Raw genomic sequence first — 15,983 nt, forward strand, 5'->3', positions numbered from 1 at the left:
GAACTGGAGTAGCTACTGTAATTTGTTCTGGGCACCATATAGAGATTATGCCAGTGTCTCCTCCAAGACTGTGCTAAACACTCGGGCAAATCATGACATTTTGTCCATAAGTCACCGTTTGCAGAAAAGTTCTTAAATGTTGTCCTCCCTCCCTCCCTCCCTCCCTCCCTCCCTCCCTCCCTCCCTCCCTCCCTCCCTCCCTCCCTCCCTCCCTCCCTCCCTCCCTCCCTCCCTCCCTCCCTCCCTCCCTCCCTCCCTCCCTCCCTTCCTTCCTTCCTTCCTTCCTTCCTTCCTTCCTTCCTTCCTTCCTTCCTTCCTTCCTTCCTTCCTTCCTTCCTTCCTTCCTTCCTTCCTTCCTTCCTTCCTTCCTTCCTTCCTTCCTTCCTTCCTTCCTTCCTTCCTTCCTTCCTTCCTTCCTTCCTTCCTTCCTTCCTTCCTTCCTTCCTTCCTTCCTTCCTTCCTTCCTTCCTCCCTCCCTCCCTCCCTCCCTCCCTCCCTCCCTCCCTCCCTCCCTCCCTCCCTCCCTCCCAAATTTATCTGAAATCCCCTTCATTCTGTGGGACCACAAACAGTTTAAAGTGAGTATTTAGCTTATACCCAACACCAGACAGCTTTCTAGAAGTCAGAGGTCTGCAAAACATCTACTTCCCTAACTGCTTTGAAATTTAGGAAATAGGGCACTGCTATAAAATGTTGTCACTACATTACAGGTGAAAGAAGTTTTTTCTGGATCATAGTTCCTTTTCCATCTGTTATAGTAGAACTTTCTTCCACTCTGAACTCTTAAGGGTTAACTGGCATTGGGTGGAGGAAAGGGAAATCATAGGTCAGCTCATGTTCTGATATCAGTGAACACATAAGTTACTCCTTAAGTATGTGGTCTCATCCTAGGTTCTTCCTGCCAGCAATTTCTCACTTTAATCATACACCCACAACAACCCAGATCTTTAAATTCAGCATTTCTTTCTCAGGTTTCAGCAAGTCACTGGCAGCCTGAGCTATTTTTGGGATATTTTCTCTACTGCAGATGCAGCGTAGGAAAACGCAGGGAGCATGCTAAAGACCTGCAGCTATTTGCCTTGTACAATTTGCTCCTTTCTCTTTATTTCTCTGTTTTCCTGCACTCATCACTTAAAGGACAATCTTTCTTGCAAACAAAATCCCTGGAGTCTGATTAGAGGGACTGAAGGCTCCCAGACACGGATTGCCTGCCAGCCACAGCACGGTAAGGTCATGGACACTTTTGGCTAGCCTTGCACTGCAGCTTTTTAAGCTTTGCTGAAACGTTTATTTGTGTCCATTGCTTCCAAATCAACACTGCTGGCATGGCAGGCAGTCTCCAGCTCCTGGTCTCCATTTTCAATCCCTAAAATCCTCAACACTTGTAAGTAATACATTTATACTCACTGTCTCTGTGTGTTCTAGAAATCAATGACTGACACTAATTTTGATTAGTTCCAGGGGTTGGGGATTTTTCTTCGCATTTTACTACCTTTTAGGCATTTGTAATTTGCAATCCTGATTGAAAGTGGGTATTTTATTGCCTGATCTTCTTTGTTGAAGGTATATTGTTAATTTTGTTACTTAGCTCAGCAAATTATTCAAATCAGGGAATGGTTTTATGTATGGTAGATGGAAATGTTATAAATAAGTCCTGCTCCTGATGATTTACAGTTTTATACATTGCCTTCCTGTCTTGTGTTCTGGCTCAACTTTAATACCTCGGGGTTGCCACAGAGCAGTACACTAACACTACAAATGGATTGACAGCATAAAATCAATGCAGCAGACAGAGCTGTACTAAAAATGACTAGATTTTATCATGCAGTTATTTTATTTGCTCTCAGAAATGCACCAAGTAACCTCTGCAAGAATGGTTACATTTCAATTTATTAAAGTACTTTAGATTTAGTAGATTTAGGATCAGGCTCTGAAGGTGGTATTTTTATTTCTGAAAGTTAACAATTTTGAGGCAATTTCTATGGTATTGTCAACGTTGTTTCGAACATAAGGTTGATACCTGAGCCTCTCATCCAGCTGGTGAGTCTGCCTCAGTTTCACTGAAATCATTGATACTAAATTACCTGAATAATACATAGGCATCAATCCTTTAATGCTTAGCTCAATTTTATACCCAATCCCAAATGTTAGTGCTCAAGTTGCTTGAAATCTCAAGACTCAACACATTTCCCAGAGACAACAGGAAGAAAGATGGATGTGTTTTAGTAGAAGTTAGCAAAGCACTCAATTGTTTACTGTTAGCAGAGAAACTGTTACATCATTAGACAAATTCCAGAGCAGACATATAAAGCTAAATCATGCATTTCTCTCAGAAAAACCAATGTTGCTCTCAGCACAAACAGAAGTCAGGTGAAGGAAATTTTTCCAACAGGACAGGTCTGTGCAGAATTGAGTGTTTTGGGAATTCAGTGAGATAAACCCAATACAGGGATTATACCTGTACAGACAACCATTCAAGTGGTGCTTGTTTGGGCTCATTTTAGAAAATATTGTCCTAAATTTTCCCACTGATAAAAATTAAAAAGACAATGCATGTTGTTACAAGATGTGCAGAAAGGAAAACAATCTGTATAATGAAAAAACAGATGACAAATATAACTGTTTATTTTCAAAACAAACTGTTGCATCCGGGAGCTCTCTGGAAAATGAAAACTTTGTCTTTGTTAGAGAAGGAATATGGACCATGGAGACTAGCAGCAACTCTCCAGACCTTCCCAAATAAGCATACACTCATACCCTATTAATACACTCATTTTTGGTGTGCATCTATACTAAAATAGCCACACACAAGATAGTAAAGATTAATTGATTCTATAAATTAACTAATTTATAATTCAGCAGCAACACACCATAACTCATCCTTGCTAGAAACCAAATATAAAAAGGGCTAATGGATATCAATAATGGCAATATCAAAGTGGAACCCATGCTGATGTAAAGTAAAATTTGTTCTAGAGTCAGAACATGAGTCAAAAACTTGATTATTCCTCAGAATACCATGGAAGTGGGTCCCTCTAATTTTAGTGACATCCTCAAGACACACACTAAAGCTGCAATAAGATACTGTACAAAAGCACAGCCAATGGTAATAGGCCAGTTATACTCCATTCAGCTTACTTGTTTTTTTTAAGCGTACACCTTATGATTTTAGCTTAAAAACCAGTTTAGGAAAGGTTAATTGGTCCTGTACTACTCTTCAATTGGCTAGACTAAAAGCACCCATAGTTTTAATGGCTCTACTGACATGCAGTAACTTACTACACTGCAAACCTGATCAGATGGCTGAGCCCTTCATTAAAACTGAAGGGACGGTTTTATTTTTCCTGGCTGTCACTTCGCACCAGATTAATTCTATTAAATCCAGTTGAGAGAATGTGTTGAAAGAGTAACCATCAACAAAAATTGAATAGTAAAAGTTATTCAAGGAGTGGGTCTGAATTTTAATAGTCATACAGAGCAGGGCTCTGCAACAAAGAACTGACAAATTTTGTGGTTTGCTGGTGTTTGTTGGGAGGCAGCATCAGTTTAGAGGAGGAATAACACAGAACTGCAGAAATGAAAGAAAATACAGTAGGAAATTAAGGTCTCATTGTGGGCAGGAAGAAACAAAAATGGGCAGCCAAGGCGACAGGCTGCAGACTTGTATGTGAGGAGGGAGGAGGGAAGAGGCACTCACTTGGCAAGTCCAAGCAGCTGGACATTGTCTTCCCTGTAGCTGTTGAGCCCTGACAGCACCAGCACTCCCCAGCCCTCTCCCAGATGGCAACGGCAGGATGAAAATGCTCTGCAGCCTCTTTCTCTTGGATCCTTCCATCTCCATTTCTTCCCACATCATCCCACAGTTGGAGTAGGCCTTGGCCCACTTCTGGATCTCATCTCAACCTAAACCTCAGCCTGATAACAATTAGAGAAGCACCAGGAGGTAATAAGGGCTATCTGGGAAGGATCAGAGCGGGGCTACAGGGCCTGGACATCAGGGTGGAAGTAACAGAGGAATGGAGAGGTAACAGACATCCTAGAGGACTGTGCAAAGAGACAGGTAGACAAACAAAAGCGCAGCTGCTTCCACCCAACACTCTGAGTGTAAAACAGCTGAGAAAAAGACAAAACCATATTACAGTACACTGCTAAAGATAGGGATACTAGAGACAGTAGAGCACTGATGGCATCCTATAAGTATGGGACAGTCCCTATTTAAAACATATATAGTTTTTGTCACTCAGGACAGAGAAAGATTAATGTGTACCATAACTTTGGGTGCGAGTATGAAGACTATTGGTAAAAATATCATCACGGAAATTAATTATTTAGGATGTATGACAATGTTGGCCCAAGAACAAACAGATATAAATCAAACATAGCAATTAGAATTAGGAGAATACAGTGAAGCAGTGAGATGGGGGCAAGAGACCTAATTATTGGGTTTTTATGATGAAGAATGATCAATTATCAAAAGCACTGTCTGTTTTTGCAAGTTGCTGCAACATTATAATTGCTCTGGGACTGTTTCTAGGTCACTGTCATACATGTTAATTAAAGTGAGATAAATATCAGTCTCTGGGTGTGATGAATGGCTAGGTGCTATAACTTACTTTAGTAATGTTGCTCCTTTTGACATCACTTCTCTCTCTGTACAAAGATTTAGATAATAAATGCCATCATCAAGTAACATAAGCCTCTTTCAGATACACAAATAAAACTAGCACTTCAAGGTAAAAAAGAATGAAAGGAGCAATCTTGGTTCTTGTTGATATTCTGAAGAATCTTGGAAATATGTTACGAGACTGCATAGATTAGGGTATTTTGAATGTATTTTAATTGTAAATAAGAACCAAAAAGTTATTTCCATGTTAAGTTTTTCCTCTACTGCTCAAAGACCAAGTTGACTTGACCATTGTCAATAATGTTACATGAATTTCCATAAAAATGCTTTGTAGGCTGCAAGTTAAATATAATCCCTGATACCACCTTTTGGCATTTCTAGATATAGCAATTAAATATAGCTGCAATGGATTCCTTAGCTGTCCCCATCAAATATGTCAACCCTTTTTTAGTCATTCTTGCAGATATTTCTATAACGTTACTGATTCATGATTGACTTTTACTACATATAGTGATCAAACTAGCAATCATTAGAAATAGAATCACTAGTAAAGGCACCTAAAAGTTATATTTATATTTGAAAGTTCAAGTCCAAGTCACTAAGGCAAGTCGCTGACAGATACTAATGATATACAACAGCTCCTAACTCAAATTTATGCAACTTACTATGCAACATCTTTTCCTCTGCCACATCCTGTTAGTAACTGAAGACACTAACTTTACCTAAAGCTAGATAAAATATACAAACTCAAAGAATATCATATATCAATGCAGGAATGGTCTACTAAATGTAAATACCACTTTTAAAAAGGATAGCAAATGCAAGTAAAATTTGGCTCTCATTAACACTGGCTCACATTTATCTCTAAATCTTTCATGTTAAGACTGTCTTTTTTGACTCCAGACACAGTATTAACCAGTCAGTACTCAAAATTTGAAGGTAAAAAAATTATTTTTATGTTTGGCAAAGAAAAAACAAAAGGAGGGAGGAAAGAGATTACTATTCTTAAGTATGAGAAAGCCTTAAGATAAGATATTGATCCAGTCCTATTTATGTCTAATAATTTCACCATTTTAGAGTTAGATGGAAACAAAAAATATCTCAGTCTTGCAGAGCACGCTGACATCATATGGCTCCCAATTTTAGTTTTCTAATGTAGTTTGTCTGTGCTGGTGTTATTAATAGACACATTAAAATGGGAACTTTGCCCTGGCTCAGCTTTGACTCACTTGCATGGCCTTGGGCATCACATAACCTCTGTCTCCAGTTCTCTATCTGCATAATGCATTTGCCTATCTAGTGACTTCGCAGAGTCATGGGGCAAATAAATGAGAATTCATTTATTATTATACACTTCACAGAATTTTTAAACTGAAATATACTGGTTTCTCTTCTGCACTTTTATAATATATTTCCTGAATTTTAACATAAACTTGCATTTTTCATAAAGGCAACCAAAGTATTTAAATAAACAGTAGAACTATTTAACACTTCCAAATCAAAACCTCCTTGAACTAAAAGAATGGAACCACAGCCACATAAGACAGCTTGTCATCTCACAGCCCAAAATACCTTTATCTGATGCTTTTCATAAAGCTCTTTACTGTCCAGGGGAGAGGGAAGAAAGAAGGAAGTCTAATTTCACACCATGCAAAGACTTAACATTACATAGTAAAATCTGCACTGCAAGGCATGGTCTGGGCATAACAGATGGAAGAATCTGTCAGTGAATCTCCATTATTACACTGGCAGTGAAAAGAGCTGTATTTTTTTTGAATCTAAACTGGCTCTGAGTGAAAGACAGTCATATTCATTTGACTGCACCAGAAGATATAAATCCTCTGTGTGGCTGAGACGACTTACCCAAAGCTAATCAAGTTAGTTATAGGCTTAATTAATTTTTTTTCTTTTTGTCCATTGAAATGAATCAAACTTTCTCTCAAAAATAACTTCTCTGCTGCAAGTCTAACCCTTTGTGTCTTAAGGAGAGAAAAAAACCTCTTCCTCAAGGCAGCCCCTGAGGGAATTTTCAAGGCACTGACATGCAATACTCAAATATTTGTTTGTAACAGAAACCTAACCTAGATGCAAAACTGAATTACAGAGTCATCTGGCATTACTTTAAAATGCAAAGATGGACAAAGAAAGCACATTAATTATCAAAAGTTGAAAAGTTCACCACTGATTATTGCTTCAGTGGATGTTGCAGCTTTACAAAGCCCAGACATCCAATGAACAACTGATGCCTCATTAGATACAATCAATTGTATCTTTCAAGGTGGTGTTCCTGGGTGCTCACTCATCCATTGCTGTCTTACTTTTTCTTACGACTTGGTTAATTCTTTGCTTGGATTATGGTCGAGATCAAAAAAGGACCTTAATATAAAGGACTACTTATAATTCTGGGATACATGAGGCATATGCTGACCAGTGTTGCTGTACTAAGTAAGCAGTTGAGTTGTTCCCAAAGTTACTACCTTTCATCTCTGCTTAACCAGGAGCATGGATCTTGTGATAGCACAGCTACCAGAGAATGGTAAATGCCATTCCATCATTAATTATATCTCTATAGAACAGTGAGAAAAAATAATATATTGTCCAAATATTTGTAGATATGTTTGTATGCACAACAAGTTCCTGGTCTTGGAAGCACTTTGTCCATTCCAGAAGAAAAAAGAATTCAGAGCTCCAATCTAATTAATAGCTTGTGTCATCATGAAACTTTGCAAAAGGAAAAGACTTAAAAAAACCTCTAAAGCTGATCTAATCACTAATAATAACATAATTATTATGACATATCTACAAATTTATGATAGATCTAGTCTGACCATGACATTTTAGGACAACAAGTAAACCAAGGATGTAAAAAACCCAAGGTATAATTCATTCCCAGTGTAAATTGGCAGTATTCCCTTTGACTTTAATGAGAAATTTACTTGTTCACTCCAGCTCTAATTTTTAACCTTCCCAATATTTATAGTTGAGTTGCAGCAACCTAAAATGTATTCCAAAATATGTTAAAATCCGAAGCAAGAATCTCCAAATAGTTGGGGAAAGGTGTATTTTCATATAAGGGTCTTCATTTGGATCGTACATTCAGATTTACTTTTACTGGAGTAACTTTCCCATATAACAAGAAAATTTATTCAGAAAAAATGAACACACTTCAGAGGCACAGCAGCAAGAGCTAGTCTAAAATATCTATGTGGCTGTTTTATGTCCAGATAACCAAAAAGCAACACCCAAGGAAGAAAGAATAGAAGGAATCATTGAAATAGAGAATGAGAAATAATGAGCAAGAAGATAGATGTAGATACATGAATCTGCTTGTATTGTTCAAGCAACAATAATAACTTCAAACATTAAATCAGAAAGAGATGCTTCTACTTTTTTGTTTTTTGGAAAATGGGATTTTTGTTTTCATTGTGACACAGCTATTTGAGAGTTTCAAAACAGAAAATTTGCTGAGGAAGGGAAATTTTGAGTTGTGCTAAGTGAAATACTTGAGTCATGTTAGTGTGTAAATTGCAGTAAAACACAGAACATCCTTCTGCAGCTCAAATGCTATTAGCAATGAGGCCAGAGGATCGGTACTAGCCCACAGTCAATCCAAAAGTATTGCCACTGAAATTCTGATTCTGAAGAAAACATTTCACCATAGGTTGGACTGTGATGATAAAGTATATATTTAAATTCTTTACTGTATTACCAGAGGGTAATATGCAATATGATTGGTAAGTAAAGTAAAAATGAAGTAAAAATTAAGAGATAAGTAAAAATTAAGAGAGAATTGACGCAGCCTAGTGGTCCATTATATCTTCTCAGAAGACAAAACAGTGAATCATTTATGATAAGTTCAATCAGCACTAGTTTTAAAGCTTATCTATAAATGCATTTTTAATGTGGTTATTGATTTACTATTTAATGATGGTTGGTTAAAAGATGAGGTTGCCCAAGATCTGTATCCATTACTATTAAAGGATAAGTGTCAAGGACTTGTGGATAGGTGCTGTTTATTGACTTCCACATATTGCATAAATATCATGGCCATGCATCAATGACTCAGGTCAGGGTGTGTTGCTCAAAACTCTGTACAAATGTCAAGCAAGCAAAATTCCTGATTCAGTATTTTATATATTAAAATATATTTTAAAAACACAAGTTTTATAAAAGCACAGGACTTGAATGGAAGTTTCTGAGCTGCCAGGTTACTTTCAATACTGATCAACTAAATTTTCATCCAGGGTAATTATTGCTTCACATCAAAAAGGAAAGAAATTAACTTGGCACTGTTGTCTCAATGGCACTGCGAGCTTTTGCCACTAGAGTGTGTCAAGGCATTTGTAAGGAATAAACCTCTTCACATGCTCTATAGTTCAATTCAAACTATTACCAGAGCCCTGGACAAAGACAAGTAGTTTGAATGTAACATTTTTATGATTTCCTGTTTGACTGCTAGAACTTGTCATAAAGATTATACTACTAAGAAAAGGTCTCACCTAATTAGTCTGCTTATGCTGTGCACAGGAATTTTTATATGGATACTGAACACAGACATCCTGAAACAGTCCAGCCAATTTTAGGATCCATTACACTATGCCTATGCTTTCAGTTCAATGTCAATTAAACATCCTTTCCAGGCTAAGACTCTTACTTTGATGCAGAACAATAACCCTGCTATTTTGTATTGAAAGGTCAGCATAGGCGGTCAATGTATGTAAATTTGTCCTTTCCTGCTTCTCTCTCTGCTGGATGTCTGCAGTTGTTGTAAAATTGTGGGGTGGGGGGAAGGCAAGGGGAGGGGAGCCCACATACCTATACAAAAACTGCTGAAAATCTGAAAATATACTGAAAATCTCTGCTGACAATAGAGGTGCTCCAGTGTATTTGAAAGATCAGTTTGAAGAGAAACTATAAAAGCCCCTCTCTTTGATAATAAAAAAAAAAAATCAGAACAGTTAAAATGAGACATGCATAGGCATAAAGCATTTCCAGGGTCAAACAGAATATGTTGAAATGTACACATTTGGGAACACTGAAAAACAGGATCTGCCTCCATACTTTCCTGAATCAAGGCTTGTCCATTTCTCCATCTGTAAAAGTGCACTGACAGCACTCCATTCCTCTCTCTTTTTGCTCACTTTTGTCTCTTCAGATTGCAAACTCTTATTAGCCGTTTTGACTACAGAAGTTCTTAGTAAAAGTTTTTCACAGTCTATAATGTCATCTCTATGCTGAAGATTTTAGCTACTAGAACAACCCTAATAACTTCTTTAAAAGATATTAAAAACAAAAACCAAACAATATCCAAACAACTACCTATAAGATAAGAATCCTACACCCAATCTGTAGCTATTTACATGCTCAAGTAATGTTGTGAATGGAGACGTAGTAGCACTCGGTTTCATCACCTTCTTTACTTCTCCTAGGAAAGGTCCGATAAAGTCTTTTTTGGAGACTGCAACAGCTTTCTGACCTTCTTAAGGTTGACACTGTTAGAGTGACAATGATGACGGAGCAAAACAGCTTCGAAATTCCTAAGCATCCACCCAAGACACCCATATAGGGTCAATGGGAGAAGAGATCAGAAGATTCTGCCTCTGCATTGCCCAGATCAGCCTGAGAAAATGGGAGTCCAATAGGGCATCTGGAGTTCTCATCATGTGCTCTGTTACTTTAGATGAAAATTTTGAACATTGTATCTATTTGAAATGAACTCTATTTGAAATGATGGCTGACAAGAGAACAAGGAACAGGAAAGAAAAGAATAGGAACACAAAGCAGAAGGGAAAAATCTGTGACCAGTTTTCTTTCACTCAGTGTATGCTGAGCTAATGATACCTCATGCAGGTATCCCACAATCACATTAGAATCAAGAGATCCTACTTTCATGAACAGCCTTCTAAAATTGCAGATCCCTACCCACTGTATTTTTGTCCCAAAGAATCAAAGTACAGCACAGGCAGAGCATGCAGCAAGGTTCAATGTCCAGCACTGGTACAGTACAGGAAGAGCTACACCCTTATATGCTAACAATCATCTGAAGGTCACCAGAAAACTGCCAGGACAGTGTCTTGTGAATATTTCATAAACAGAACTGAGCAAGTGAAGTTTCTTCCAGTTTAATAACAGATTGAAAATGTCAGAAAGAAGGAAGCACAAATCTCAGTTCATACAGAATACACACAATATATATATTTTTTTTAACAAAATAAAAACCTAGTGCTTTCCATTTGGGGTAAATCTGACATATTACATCTAATTAAAAACAAAATGTTTTGTGACTTTTTAAAAAACACACATATTTTCAATTTATACTAACATGGAAGTGGAAAGTGGTATTTCTGTTTCAAAAGATGAAAAATTTCATTTTCAGCATGTTAAGATATTTCCTTTAAAAACTAAGAAAACGTTTCATATTTTTCCTATTATTTCAGTTGAAACTATTTTAGTTCAACCTAATCTCAAGAATGGGCCCAGTCCTTTCAAACTTTTGTTATTCTAAGAATTTAAAAATAATTCAAAAGTTTTGTCCACCTCTATTCATAAATTCAAGCAATTTTTTGGCCTTAGAATCTTGGGAAAGGAAATACTCAAGAGCCTTTTTAAACTACCTTTCCATTTCCCACCACTGTGTCCCTATCAGATATTCTGTGTATCCTAATGCAGCAATAGCTCTACCTTCACTGTGGCAGTCCCTCGTGAAATGTTTTCTAGAATTAGACTGTGAAGACTGGAAAGTTAACTTGCTGCTTTTATAAAGAGGGAAGAACACCCAGGAGAAGGTATTTGAATTATGTCCTGAGGCAGAATGAAGTTGATTTATGTCAGGGATTATTTTTATCTCTCCAGTCAACTAGAAGATATGCAGCAAAGCCTGCATAGGCACAGCAATGCAGCACTGGTCTGTACCAGACTGACAGTGCTTGAAAATAAAGCCAGCTTAGCAGCAGGCAGAGCTGTGCCCTTGCGAGCCCTTGGCACAGCTCTGTGGGAAGGGTTTCCCTGGCCAAGCTCCCAGGGCCTGCTCTCCGCTCAGATAGGCACCACATGGGCCCACTGTGCAGCAGTTGGACAGTGCAAACCAGACCTCACTTGCAGATTTCACAGGAATTCTGGAGACTGATGGGATTTGGCTCCTGCATCTGCCGTTCCACTCATGTCCTGGCATACTGATGAGGGAAAAACGGGATGGTTATGATAGATCCCATGCTCCATTCTTCAGTCACATACTGCCTCTAAACATCTCTAATCTGTGCTGAGAGTGGGTTATTTGAACCATAAACACCTGGGACCCTTCTCCTTCCTTTTTCTGGTCTGGCTTTGACACAGAAGTGAATATATTCTTCCATTCATGGGACCTCAATCTGAAGTGCATGACCTTTCCATTGATTTCAGAAATCCTTACCTAGAACTCCAACCCAGTATCCCTGTAGAATATCATTAGGAAAACAAAGCAAACCCAGCTTTGAAAAAATAGCTGTGAAAATTACCTCTGCAAGAGAAATATCTATTTCCTCAAGATTTTTTTTCTCTGAAAAAGGCATCATATTTACTGAGTTTTTAACATGCATGTATGCAGTTGCCTGAAAGCACATGATCTAAAACACTAAATCTCTGCACTTAATTTTCAAGTGTAGGAAAAGAAAATCAGTAAAAAGTTTGAATAAATAAACTCTAGTTTTTAGAATAAAAAATTAGAATAGATGTTTCCAAGCAGCCTGCTATAGAAGATAAATTACTTGGATTTAAAATTCTCCAGCAGTGTTTGAAATTAAAATATTGCACAACATTTCCAGTGCTTGCCAGTAAGAACAAATTCATTATAAACCAACGTAAAACTACATTTTCTTGTACCACTGGTGAACAAGCTGTGATGTGTAAGGTCATAAATAAGAAATGTAAATTAATTTGTATGTTAATAAATGTAATTATGTATCTAGCTGAATTCTAATCATCTAGTGAATGTAACTCCTAAATTAGAGAGGAAAGGAACTAATTTTTTAAGAATTAAAAAAAAAACCAAACAGAACCTCTGTATCTTTTCTGTTGTGGCTAGTGTATTGTACATTTCCTAGCACTGAGAAAGGACAATGCTGTGGATAAGGAAGGAGTTCCATCCAGAGGCCAGCAAGTAGCTTGAACTTTATGACGTGCAGCTTTTAATCCTTTTTCTTATTTTAATTTTTCTAAGTAGAAAAAATATGTTTTAAGAGACACCCCCTGTCCTTTGAAACAAATAAAACTGAGGATCAGTGAGATATGTTATAAAGATAATTATTAAAATAGTAGCTAAAAGGAATAGTTTAGAGCTACTCATGTACTTCAATCTCTTTAAAATTTCAAACAGCACATCTTCCCAAGAGCTAAGATGATTTTACACTACTTAATAGAGTGTAGAGATGCAGTGGATACATATGTTTTTCTAATAAGCCTGTCTCTGAGTCTTTGACATTTTGAATCAGAGCAGCAAAAAGCACTGCATAGGGTAATGCAAAATTGAAAATAAATTTTAAAAGTCTTTATATGTTATCTGCTAAATATACATATGTATGTATGTATGTATGTATGTATGTATGTATGTATATATATTACACTCACAAGCTTCATTCCTTTCTTGGCATGAATGTTTACAGCAACATTACTTGAAAGCAGAACAGAAAACTTACAGCCTATTAAAGATATATTACACAAAAGTAAGGTTCTGTAAATTAAAATCCTAAAATTCATATTTGTCCTATATTATATTTGATTATATTTTTTCTGTTAGCATAAGAATCTCATATCATTCCTGTGAGATAAAGACATCTAATAAAGCAGATGAAATTTGCATAGCAGTTTGCAAGAAAGAGAACTATTTTTTAATCTCCATTTGACATAAACAAAGCTGATAATAGCAAACCTTCTGTTGAATAAATTATTAGCAATTACACCTAATTTAGGTACCATACTGTCAGAACATTTTGGCTGTAGACAAATGCAATTTGAGTGAGATTTGTCTCTAGCAGAAGAATAACAGACTGAGGTCACTTTAAACAAATGTTTGAAATGAAGTTATTATTATTATGTGTTATTAGTATTTCAATCACTGCCAATTGCATTTACGTACTATAATTATTTTTTCATAATATTTAGAACAAGAATGTTTTGCTATCTGCGGCAAGATACCCTACCACAAATTGAGGTGATTCAGATTAAGACTTGTCTTATTGTAAGTACATTCTGAAGCCTAGACTTTCATCTTTATAAATTATTCATATCTCTTCACAACTGTACCTGTTTCTTTTAAAAAATAATCTTGTATGGATATGCTCTTCTTCTCAGAGATGGCTGTTCCTCTGATTCACTTAGTCAGGACTCACCCATTCCAAGCACTAATTCTTTCTACCACTTTTCATTTCCTAATTTTGCAAAAGGATTCCCATCAGGATTTCTGTTACCACAGTTCTCTGATTTTTAAAGAAGTGTCTAATTTAGAGCTTTCTATAAACTTCATGGAGTGAATTCCCTTTTCCCACAGAAGGGTGGTACAACAAGCCACCTTGTTTCACCTAGAAAATTACAAGCAAACATTGGAATAACTTTAATGTGTTGGTAATGAATAGAAACGTATCTGATAAGGTATGTCATGCCAATTTTTTGCACACTGATGTTGGATGATGACCAGCAGTGGCCTTGTGAGGGAGCATATGCTTGGAGAAGTCATGATGTGATACTGACCTGTGTGATTTATCCAACATTTTGAAAGCAAACTGTGTTCTGATGTCTTAACTTTAAAGTGGCTACAATAAGATGCCATCTGATTTTTATAAATAAAAAGTACATTCACATTCCCTTGTCATCATTTGGAGAGCTATCACAGCATTTCTCTTATTGTGCCCTTGTTTATAATAATGATTACGTCAAATATTGACAACCATAGATATAATATAATATAGATATAATATTAAAGACTGTATAAACAAATATCTTTCTGACAGACGTTAAATATTTAAAAATAGAAACTCTAAAAGTTTTTAAAGTAACAGATTGATAATGTATCAGCTTGGAAAAAACCCAGAACAAACCCACCAAACAGAAAACCCTCAAACAAATCTCCAAACTTGGTTTTATCTTTCAAGGAAAAAAAGTTGTATGTAGCATAATTGGCAGGTATGGTTTATCTCCTTAATTATCTCCCAATTCCTTGAAATGTAGAACCATGCATGATGTGAATGTAGGAATACAAGAGTTCATACTCCTCACTTCATATATCACAGAACAGGTTTCTTGCATTGTCCTCATGAGGCCCATAACAATTGAAGGTCTGCATTAAAACAATAATCGTAGTCAAACTACATCCTTCAGCCAGCAATTTACAGGGCTCAGGAAGGAGTTAATTTCCCTGATGCACAATTAATTTCTCTGATAAACATTTAGTTTTATCTATTGGATTTAGGTTGGATATTTCTCACCTCACTCTGAAGCATCAGCTCAGCCCTATCGTCTGGACATACATCCAAACTCTATCCACACAGATCAAATCAGAAGTTAAATCAGACAGCACCAAGACTTTTAAAATTAAAAGCGATGTAATTCAGCAGTGCATAAATCATATTTTTTCCATTGGTAGCTATGACATTTCTAAAGCTCATCTTGTAATTCTTGTTCCAAAGCAGAAAGACATAATTTTATCTTCATTTAACAGTTTCTCAAATAATTGCTCACATTTTTCCACAAGCTTACTATAGTAAAAATGGCTTTTCTGATATTTTGATTAATTTTTTCCCTTGTACTAACAACAAAATAATTGGACTAGAAAAGTGTATGATTATTTTACAGAATTCTGTTTTGGTTAATGTATTTCTAGACTTCATGACCATTATCATGACTGTGCAGCATGTACCTCCACAATCCTGAAACCCTTCCCTTTCTACTTCCTCCCTTGCTCTGCACTTTTTGGTTTTACAGCACTTTTTCTCAACCCACAGCCTAGGTATCTCATGAAGTCCACTTGATGGCAGACTGCAGCTTCAGACCCCTGAGTGAAGTAAAATATGAGTACACCTGATGTGGCTTTTTTCCCCTCCTGATCAGCACGATAACAGTCAATGGCAACACAATTGTGTTAAAGTCTTGATTGCTGCTAAGGAGGACAGAGCTTGGAAATATGTGGGAGCAATGTTATTTTAAAATCTGCATGTACACAAGGTTTATCACACATCTCCTTACCTCTATACTGGGAAAAGGAATATAGCATTATAATAATGATAATATATCTCACATGGCATTATTTCTCTACTCCTTGCATAACCAAGGAGAGCTACCCATGGGGTCAGTATTTATGCAGAAGATAAGTATCTTCTTCACTCCATCAATG

At 36.7% G+C, this 15,983-nt stretch overlaps 1 protein-coding gene across 1 annotated transcript in view; it reads left to right on the plus strand.

Moving 5' to 3' along the window:
• Window positions 1-1,044: 1,044 nt before the first annotated feature.
• Window positions 1,045-15,983, plus strand: part of AMMECR1 (AMMECR nuclear protein 1) — a 95,025-nt gene continuing 80,086 nt past the window's right edge. The window contains exon 1 of the mRNA XM_058848257.1: window positions 1,045-1,384. The gene's annotated coding sequence lies outside the window, so the exon portion shown is untranslated. The remainder of the gene's footprint in view (window positions 1,385-15,983) is intronic.

The sequence above is a fragment of the Poecile atricapillus genome, chromosome 12 (assembly GCF_030490865.1).
Source record: "Poecile atricapillus isolate bPoeAtr1 chromosome 12, bPoeAtr1.hap1, whole genome shotgun sequence".
In the NCBI taxonomy this organism is placed as follows: domain Eukaryota; kingdom Metazoa; phylum Chordata; class Aves; order Passeriformes; family Paridae; genus Poecile; species Poecile atricapillus.